The 9,845-nt window shown below is 42.5% G+C and overlaps 1 pseudogene; it reads right to left on the reverse strand.

The window, feature by feature from the left end:
- Positions 1–1,773: 1,773 nt before the first annotated feature.
- Positions 1,774–1,891, reverse strand: LOC126210044 (5S ribosomal RNA; annotated as a pseudogene).
- Positions 1,892–9,845: the final 7,954 nt, after the last annotated feature.

The raw sequence follows: 9,845 nt of genomic DNA on the forward strand, positions 1-9,845 counted from the left end.
AGGGATAAGGAACAGCACTGCCTTGGGGAACGACAGAAATCACTTCTGTTTTAATAGATGACTTTCTGTTAATTACTACGAAATGTGATCGCTCTGACAGGAAATCATGAATCCAATCACACAGCTGATACGATATTCCATAAACACGCAATTTCACTACAAGCCGTTTGTGTGGTACAGTATAAAAACCTTTTGGAAATATAGAAAAATGGAATCAATTTGAAATCCCTTGTCAATGTTACTCAACATTTCGTGAGTGTAAAGAGCCAGTTGTGTTTCGCAAGAAGAATGTTTCCTAAATCCGTGGTGACTGTGTGTCAATAGACCACTCCCTTCGAGGGAATTCATAATGTTCAACACAATATATGTTCCAAAATCCTGCTGCATATCGACATTAATGATATGGGCCTGTAATTTAGCTGATTACTCCTACTATCTATCTTGAATATTGGTCTGATCTGTGGTACTTTCCAGTCTTTGGGTTCGGATCTTTCGTCGGGCGAGCTGTTGTATACGATTGTTAAGTATGGAGCTACTGCATCAGCATACTCTGAAATGAACCTAATTGGTATACAGTCTGGACCAGAAAACTTGCTTTTATTAAGTGATTTAAGTTACTTCACTATTCCGAGAATATCTGCTTGTAAGTTAATCATGTTGGCAGTTGTTCTTCATTTTATTTATTTCGTCATCTTTGGTGAAGGAATTTCGAAAGTCTGTGTTTAGTTCCTCTACTTTCGCACCACTGTCGTCGTTAGTATTTCCATTGCTATTGCGGAGAGAAGGTATTGACTGTGCCTTGCCGCTATCATACTTTGCTTACAACCAGAATATCTTTCGATTTTCTGCCAGGTTTCACGATAAAAGTTTCGTTGGAGAAACTATTGTAAGCACCCCGCATTGATGTCAGCCCTAAATTTCGAGCCTCTGTAAAAGATCGCCAAACTTGGGATTTTGCCTTCGTTTAATTTTGGTATGCCTTTTTCTGTTGTGTTGCAACAGTGTTCTGACCCGTTTTGTGTAACTCCGTCGTTTGATAATTTATTTGGTATAAATCTATCAATTGCTGTCGATACTATTTCGTTGAATTCAAGCCACATCTAGTCTACACCTACAATGTTAATTTGGAAGGAGTGGAGATGTCTCTCAGGAAGGAGTCAAGTGAATTTTTATGTGCTTTTTTGAATGATATATTTTTTGTTTATTTTTGGAGGATTTGGGGATTACAATATTCAATCTCGCTAAGACAACCCTATGTTCACTAATCCCTGTATCCATTATGATGCTCGTTATTAGCTCAAGATTATTTGTTGCTAAGACTTCAAGTTCGTTTTCACAACCATTTACTATTCACGTGGGCTCATGACCTAACTGCTCGAAATAATTTTCAGAGATTGCATTTAACACAATTTCGGATGATGTTTTATGCTTACCTCCGGATTTAAACATGTATTATCGCCAACATATCGAAGGTAAATTAACGTACCACCAACTGTAATTGTATGAGCCGGGTATGTTATAAGATGCTACTGCAGGAGGGTGTAAAAATGAATGCACGCAACGGAAAAGCAGCGCTCCGTCTGCAGGCCATAAGTGGCCCATCGGGACCAACCGACCGCCGTGTCATCCTCAATTAAGGATGCGGATAGAAGGGGCATGTGGTCAGCTCACCACTCTCCCACTCGTTACGATGGTTTTCTTTGACCGGAGCCGCTACTATTCGATCGAGTAGCTCCTCAATTGGCATCACGAGGCTGAGTGCACTCCGAAGAATGACAACAGAGCATGGCGGCCCGGATGGTCACCCATCCAAGTGCCGGCCACGCCCGACAGCGCTTAACTTCGGTGATCTGACGGGAACCGGTGTATCCACTGCGGTAAGGCCGTTGCCTTTGCAACGGAAAATACTGAACGCAAAAATCAAGATTTGGCCCTGTCTGACTACTCCCTGAAGCAGATCTTAGGATCCCTTAATTGTGATGTTATTTCCTCTTTCTTGCTCTTTAATATATAAATTACAACATAAACATAAATGAATGGTTAAGGGAACTAGTAACTATAAAATGATAAATGTTGTTTCTGCTTATACATTTATTGTAGATTAAAATCCCTTTATATATTACAAATGTTTACATATCAATGTCCAATGGACATAAAGAGATACAAATGAATTTCCTAACTAATATGATTGATCAAATTGTCCAAATCTGCCCCTTTTTATGGCTACGCGATCTAATATAAATAACACGAGATGAATGACGTTATCTGTGTACCAAACACTAGAAGACAATACTTTCAAAGATGATCTACAGGCGTGTGCAACCTCAGTGGAAATACAACTTACGTGATCACAGCTGTTTAGCTTTACAGCCCTAATAGGCTGAAGCAGTTAGAAATATCACTGTATGTACTGCGTCCGGTGCATCGGAGTGATGGTTCTCGTACATGTCTGCGACGATGGAAGAACTCCAGCCACATGATAAAAAACTCTTTCTAACACTAGGATGGCAGAAGGCGGTCCCCTGACTAGTATAATCTAATACTGTCTTCTCCTCTCCATGTCTTACAGACAAGAAACGCGAACTCCCAGCCACAAGGACAGAATTCAGATAACGTCTCAATATGAGTACAAAAAGAAGAAGTGCTCTCAATAACTGAACGCTGCATACTCGACGACGACTCTCTACCCGGAGGCGAAGTCCAGAATCGTATAAGTTCGCAACAGTACAGTGCCTAACTGTTCTAACTTTATAATCTCCTGAGAGCAATGACAGCAAGTCCGTCTGTACCAATAAAAGCTGATACTGAGCGACCGTCAAACACGGGTGCTCATAACGGAAGACCTCTTTCTCTCCACCACTAGCTTCCCAGCCAAGTTCGGCTCCCCTCCCTCATAACTGCAGAAGGCGAATCATATTCTCGAAACCACGGAATATTCTCCCTCTCCACAGATTCTTCCGAATACCGACCAACTATATTTTAGACTTTTGTCATCCAGTGCAGAAAGTTTGCAAGAAAAAACCAATATCTGTTAATTAAGAATTCATACAATGGTACGCTTCTCAGAGTAAAAATCCTCGGAAATAACCCAGCTTGTGTGATTTGCGAGGAAACACTTCCTTGTTCCTCTCTGCTGTGTCCAAGAAGTTCCGAGTTTCCGGTTATCCTTCCGGCGTAGCTACAATACCGGCCAACTGCCACTCTATTGTGCTTCAATGCTCAGGTGCCCCGACCATCCCTCTAGGGCTACTTCCTGTTTTCAGCAGGACCAACACACCTGTGCGGGCTTTTCCAGGCAGGGCCTGAGTTACGCCTGCCTTTTCATTTCCACTGGCGCTCCAACCTCTGCTAGTATAGGCAATCATTCATTACGCCATTTTGATAGTGAAGACAATCCATCACCTATCATGCAGTAAGCGCTAGCAAAATATTTACAAGGTGTACTGTGTACGTGAAAATGTCAGTCTTCTTTAAATATTCATTTATTTGATGTACAACCTATCAAACAATACCTAATTCTGGTTTTAAATCACGGCAAGGTACGTAGATGAGTGCTTGTAAGGTGCGAAATTACAGCCACCTTACAACGTGTTTGAAACTAAACTCAAGTTTTCTTTGAAACTTTCAACAATTGTTGTTGGGAGGTTGGTAAAAGGATCCAGTTATTATTTTATTCCGGTTGCAAAGAATGACCTACCCATACTATCTCACAGGAACTACTTACAGGGTGTTTCAAAAATGACCGGTATATTTGAAACGGCAGTAAAAACTAAACGAGCAGCGATAGAAATACACCGTTTGTTGCAATATGCTTGGGACAACAGTACATTTTCAGGCGGACAAACTTTCGAAATTACAGTAGTTACAACAACAGATGGCGCTGCAAGTGATGTGAAGGATATAGAAGACAACGCAGTCTGTGGGTGCGCCATTCTGTACGTCGTCTTTCTGCTGTATGCGTGTGCTGTTCACAACGTGCACGTGTGCTGTAGACAACATGGTTTATTCCTTAGAACAGAGGATATTTCTGGTGTTGGAATTCCACCGCCTAGAACACATTGTTGTTGCAACAAGACGAAGTTTTCAACGGAGGTTTAATGTAACCAAAGGACCGAAAAGCGATACAATAAAGGATCTGTTTGAAAAATTTCAACGGACTGGGAACGTGACGGATGTACGTGCTGGAAAGGTAGGGCGACCGCGTACGGCAACCACAGAGGGCAACGCGCAGCTAGTACAGCAGGTGATCCAACAGCGGCCTCGGGTTTCCGTTCGCCGTGTTGCAGCTGCGGTCCAAATGACGCCAACGTCCACGTATCGTCTCATGCGCCAGAGTTTACACCTCTATCCATACAAAATTCAAACGTGGCAACCCCTCAGCGCGGCTACCATTGCTGCACGAGAGACATTCGCTAACGATATAGTGCACAGGATTGATGACGGCGATATGCATGTGGGCAGCATTTGGTTTACTGACGAAGCTTATTTTTACCTGGACGGCTTCGTCAATAAACAGAACTGGCGCATATGGGGAACCGAAAAGCCCCATGTTGCAGTCCCATCGTCCCTGCATCCTCAAAAAGTACTGGTCTGGGCCGCCATTTCTTCCAAAGGAATCATTGGCCCATTTTTCAGATCCGAAACGATTACTGCATCACGCTATCTGGACATTCTTCGTGAATTTGTGGCGGTACAAACTGCCTTAGACGACACTGCGAACACCTCGTGGTTTATGCAAGATGGTGCCCGGCCACATCGCACGGCCGACGTCTTTAATTTCCTGAATGAATATTTCGATGATCGTGTGATTGCTTTGGGCTATCCGAAACATACAGGAGGCGGCGTGGATTGGCCTCCCTATTCGCCAGACATGAACCCCTGTGACTTCTTTCTGTGGGGACACTTGAAAGACCAGGTGTACCGCCAGAATCCAGAAACAATTGAACAGCTGAAGCAGTACATCTCATCTGCATGTGAAGCCATTCCGCCAGACACGTTGTCAAAGGTTTCGGGTAATTTCATTCAGAGACTACGCCATATTATTGCTACGCATGGTGGATATGTGGAAAATATCGTACTATAGAGTTTCCCAGACCGCAGCGCCATCTGTTGTTGAAAATTGTAACTACTGTAATTTCGAAAGTTTGTCTGCCTGAAAATGTACTGTTGTCCCAAGCATATTGCAACAAACGGTGTATTTCTATCGCTGCTCGTTTAGTTTTTATTGCCGTTTCAAATATACCGGTCATTTTTGAAACACCCTGTACATCGATTTCGCTACAAGATAAATTACTTCTGACAGCAACAAACACGCCACCACCAACTGTGTTTAGCCTACTCTTTCGGAAGATCGTTAGGCTCTCTGCAAAAATTACGGCAGAACATATTTCCGACTTTAGCCTGCTTTCAGTGCCTATAACAATTTGAGCACCAGTGCTTTCTATTAGCGCTTGTAGCTCTGGTACTTTCCCAGCACAGATACGAAAATTTGCAACTGTTATTCCGATCGTTGCTGTATCTACGTTCTTCCTATGTTCGACCTGCACCCTTTAAGACTGAAGCCCTCTTTGTATTTCGCCGAGACCCTCTAACCTAAAAAACCGCCCAGTCCATGGTGAACAGCTGCTGCTACCCATGTAGCCATCTCCTGTATGTAGTGGATCCCGTGTGTAGCGGACTGCTGACCTATTCAGCGGAACCTGAAAGCCTATCACTCTATGGCGCAAGCCAGGCGATCTGCAGCCTACACAGTCACAGAACCGTGTGATCCTGTGATTCAGACCGTCCACTCGGCTCTGTACCAGAGATCCAAAATCGGTCCTGTCGGCTATGCAATGGTGAGCTCTGCACTCACCTTGCAGGCAAGACTGGCAGCCTTTACCACTTCTGTTAGCCACTTAAAACCAGAGAGAATCTCTTGTGATCCAAAGCAACACACATCATTGGTATCGATGTGGCCGACCACCTGCATTTGGCACCACCCTGTGCTCTTCATGGCATCCGGAAGGACCCTTTCCACATATGGAATGACTCCACCCAGTATGCATGCAGAATGCACATTGGCTTTCTTCCACTCCTTGGCAGCCATGTCCCTAAGGGGCCCCATAACGCACCTAACATTGAAGCTCCTAACTACCAATAATTCCACTATCTCTGACTGCCTGGACTTGCAAGCCGAGAGGTTACCTCTGAAACAGGATAAATTATTGCATCTGGCTGAGGGACAGTGTGAGCCACAGACAGCATGTAGACTCTGTTTGTCAGACTAACTGGGGAGGCCTTACATGCAGCCCCCTGGGAAATCTTTCGTCGCCTGCCACGCACCGAAGTGACCTCCCACTCCACCACGAGTGATTGTGTGATCAGCAGACTCAGACATGCTGGGCATCCATTGGATCCACACTGCTGGCCCACAATAGTGATGCCGATCCGCTGCAGCTTCGAGCTATGTAACCGAGACCATCACTGCCTGGAGATGAGAGTGAAGAGTCACCAAATTGGCTTGCATCTGCAGACAGCCATCACCGCCCTATCTACATTAAAAACTGTGGAAAACTACACTACACAAACAAACAAGGGCAACTTATACAGCTATGAAACTCTACAGTGGACACAGAGGAGAACACAAGAACTACGTTCAACAAATTAGATTAACATGCAGAGATTGAAAAGCTGAACTACCAAAGCACACAGGTGATTAGGAGCGAATTTACTCTTCTAATTGTTCAAAGCAAAACACCAGTAGCAGCCTGAACTCTGTCTAGGATATTTATAATGGAACATTTATCACCTCTTTTGCCTCTTCCTGCATAAATTTAATTCCTCTGTACATAATCTCTCGTGCCTAGCTATGAAGAACTCTTCCTGTGACTACAGTGCTTCGAGACTGCGATGCAATGCTGTGTATTGCAGTGTGATCATTAGATGCGTGCTCAGCCTTACACGACAGTGGACTGATGTGACCTCCTCTTCTGGTAAAACGAATGAACTCGGCCAGCGCTTTGGATAAAAATGCATCACTGCACATCGTTCAATGTATCCTGTGCAGAAACTGCTACACAAATGGTTCGTGCGGATTCCAACCAGGTCTGGCTCACTTGTCTGTCTTACTAGCTAGTGTGTTATGTACTGTTAAGCTATACGAGCAGATCATTTGTCGATGCTCCAATACTTGTACATAGCTGGCTCGTACTGACCTGCACGGCAACAGCGAGGTGCGCCACATTGATGGCGGCGATGGGACTGGGCACCTCTATGACCAGCAGGCAAGCAATGGCGTGCGCGTGGCAGATGTTGTCCATGGTGGCCGCGTGCCGCGTCATCGCCTCCAGCAGCGCGTAGTGCAGCTGGTCCTGGCAGTCACAAAGCAGCTCCGCGTCACCAGCCACCTGCCACAACCACACCCAGGCAATGTCGCGAGGATCCAGCGACGACAAGAGACCTCCCCCATTTAATAATCCGTTAGGAGCAACTGTTCACTTCAAATGACACAGTAACTGGGATGCACGAATAAAAGAAAGGAACCATTGCCTGTAAATATTCTCAGAGCAAAAAATCATTTTCTGAGAAAGTTCCCAATTTTGTATGAATAAAAAAATTTGAAGTGTGTTCTCCTCTATATAGGCTGACTCTTACATAGAAGATTACAGCAACCAGCCACTTTTTACAATGCTGTTTATTAATTTAATCAGCGCCGTTGCCGGTTTCGAACCAACAGGTTCATCTTCAGACGGCTAGTTCACGTTTTACATTGGATTTCGCCTTTTGTTTCCCCAACTGACGAAATTTTCCCAGCGATGGTGGTGCCCTACAACCAAAACAAGATGTAAGACAACGTCTTTTTGATTGTAATTGTGCCTCACAACAATTTTATGTGATGCAAACAAATTATTATTATTGTAGTGAAGGTTTTTCGGTTACGATGAAGAATCCGCGCTATTATGTTCTGCTACGGGCTGCTTATCATCCTGCAGCAGCGAAAATTGTATAATGCTCTTTTTGTGTATAAACATGCACATAATGTAAAGCACCACTCACACACTAAGAAGTTTCATCATATGGAGGTATGTATATAAATATGGCGATAATACAACCATAAAAACGCCATAGGTGTTCACTCTCAGAGGTATTTCATTATGTACATGTATGTGACAGCAGAAATTTGCAAATTGCTAATGTTACATTACTTATTATTTACATTGAAAGAAATCTGATTAAAATTAAGATAAACAAAGCAGTCATTTACAAAGTGTTACTGGAGTGATATTCCATAAATATAATTTTATACATTGTAATAAAAGTAAATGATAAGGCCAGATGAACATAAATAAATATAACAACTATGGACATATTATCGCATACATCGAAAGCACAGTAAATGGGTTGAGATGGCTGTGCATATGTAAATATTACAACAGTGGACATTTCATTGTTTTTTATGCTTCAAAATGGAAATCAGATGAATGAATTTTGAAAAAAGCCTCTATTGGCGAGCTCGGTTTGTTCCTTGAGGAGATTTTTGTGCTGATCTGATGTTATGTACAAATATTTTAAACTCCTCAAGCAAATTCATAAGGCTACCTTTTTCAGCATGGTGCAATACTTGTACATTGTCTTCAACGCTCTTTATTCCATGACTGTTAGTAGTTGTGTGCATGGCAAATGCGGATTTTGAAATGTTGTTCAAACGTATGGCATCTACAAGTCTTCGAACTGGGTCTCAATACTTCTTCCAGTTTGTCCTATATAGTAAGAGGGGCAACTTTGACAGCTGAGTTTATATATGCCAGATTTTTTTATATAGGGGGCTGTTATTCTTTAAGTTGTGAAATGCTAACTGCTGGAGTTTGTTGATTGTGTGGAAGCTTATTTTAATGTTTGTGTTTTTAAATATGTTGCTTAGTTTATAGGGTATGCTCCCTAAGAAAGGTAGTGCAATATATTTTCTGCTGTTTTCTGCTGTTCTGTCTACGTTGCATGGTTGCCTGTTGTGCAGCATTGTTGGCTGGTAGGTATTGGATTTTTTGTGATAGTTTGTCTGTCATGAGATGGCTGTAACCATTGTTTGAGGCAATGGTTTTAATGATACCGATTCCTTTTTCTTTTTTAACTGGTTCAAGTGGAATTTTGTGTACGTGGTTCAGTGTGGATCTAAAATATGCCATCTTATGTTGGTTTGGATGACAAGACGAGTTGTTGATACATATGGCAGTGGATGTTGGTTTTCTATCAATCTCAAAATGATGTTTATGGTTTTTGTCGGTGATTTTTACATCTAGGAAATTGATGCTGTTGTTGGTCTCATGTTCAATGGTGAATTTAAGGTTTTTGTGCATGTTACTCAAATTTGTTGCTAATGTGTCTATTTCCTCGTTGGTACCATCAAAAAGTATAAATGTATCGTCAACATATCTTTTGTAGTAGATGATTTTGCTGTTGATGTGACTGTTAGCTTCAAAAACGTCTGTTCTAAGTGATTTATGAAATATCCCTTACCATTTACTTTTGTTCCAATGTATACCATAATATTTATGTAATATTGTCGGAGAAGAAGCTGAGTAGCTCCGTGGCGTAGTGGTTACGATACTAAATTGTTGCATGGAGGGTCCTGAATTCAAAACTCACCTGGACTGTACAATTTTAATTTCTGTATTCCGTTCGAGTACATTCTAGAAGTATCCACAGATGTCAAGACTCATTGTACTGGAATGTTCTGTAGCTGTGCAAGTTCAAATCAAATGGCGCTGAGCACTATGGGACTTAACTTCTAAGGTCATCAGTCCCCTAGAACTTAGAACTACTTAAACCTAACTAACCTAAGGACAGCACACACGTCCATGCCCGAG

This window comes from Schistocerca nitens, chromosome 1 (genome assembly GCF_023898315.1).
Source record: "Schistocerca nitens isolate TAMUIC-IGC-003100 chromosome 1, iqSchNite1.1, whole genome shotgun sequence".
Taxonomy (NCBI): domain Eukaryota; kingdom Metazoa; phylum Arthropoda; class Insecta; order Orthoptera; family Acrididae; genus Schistocerca; species Schistocerca nitens.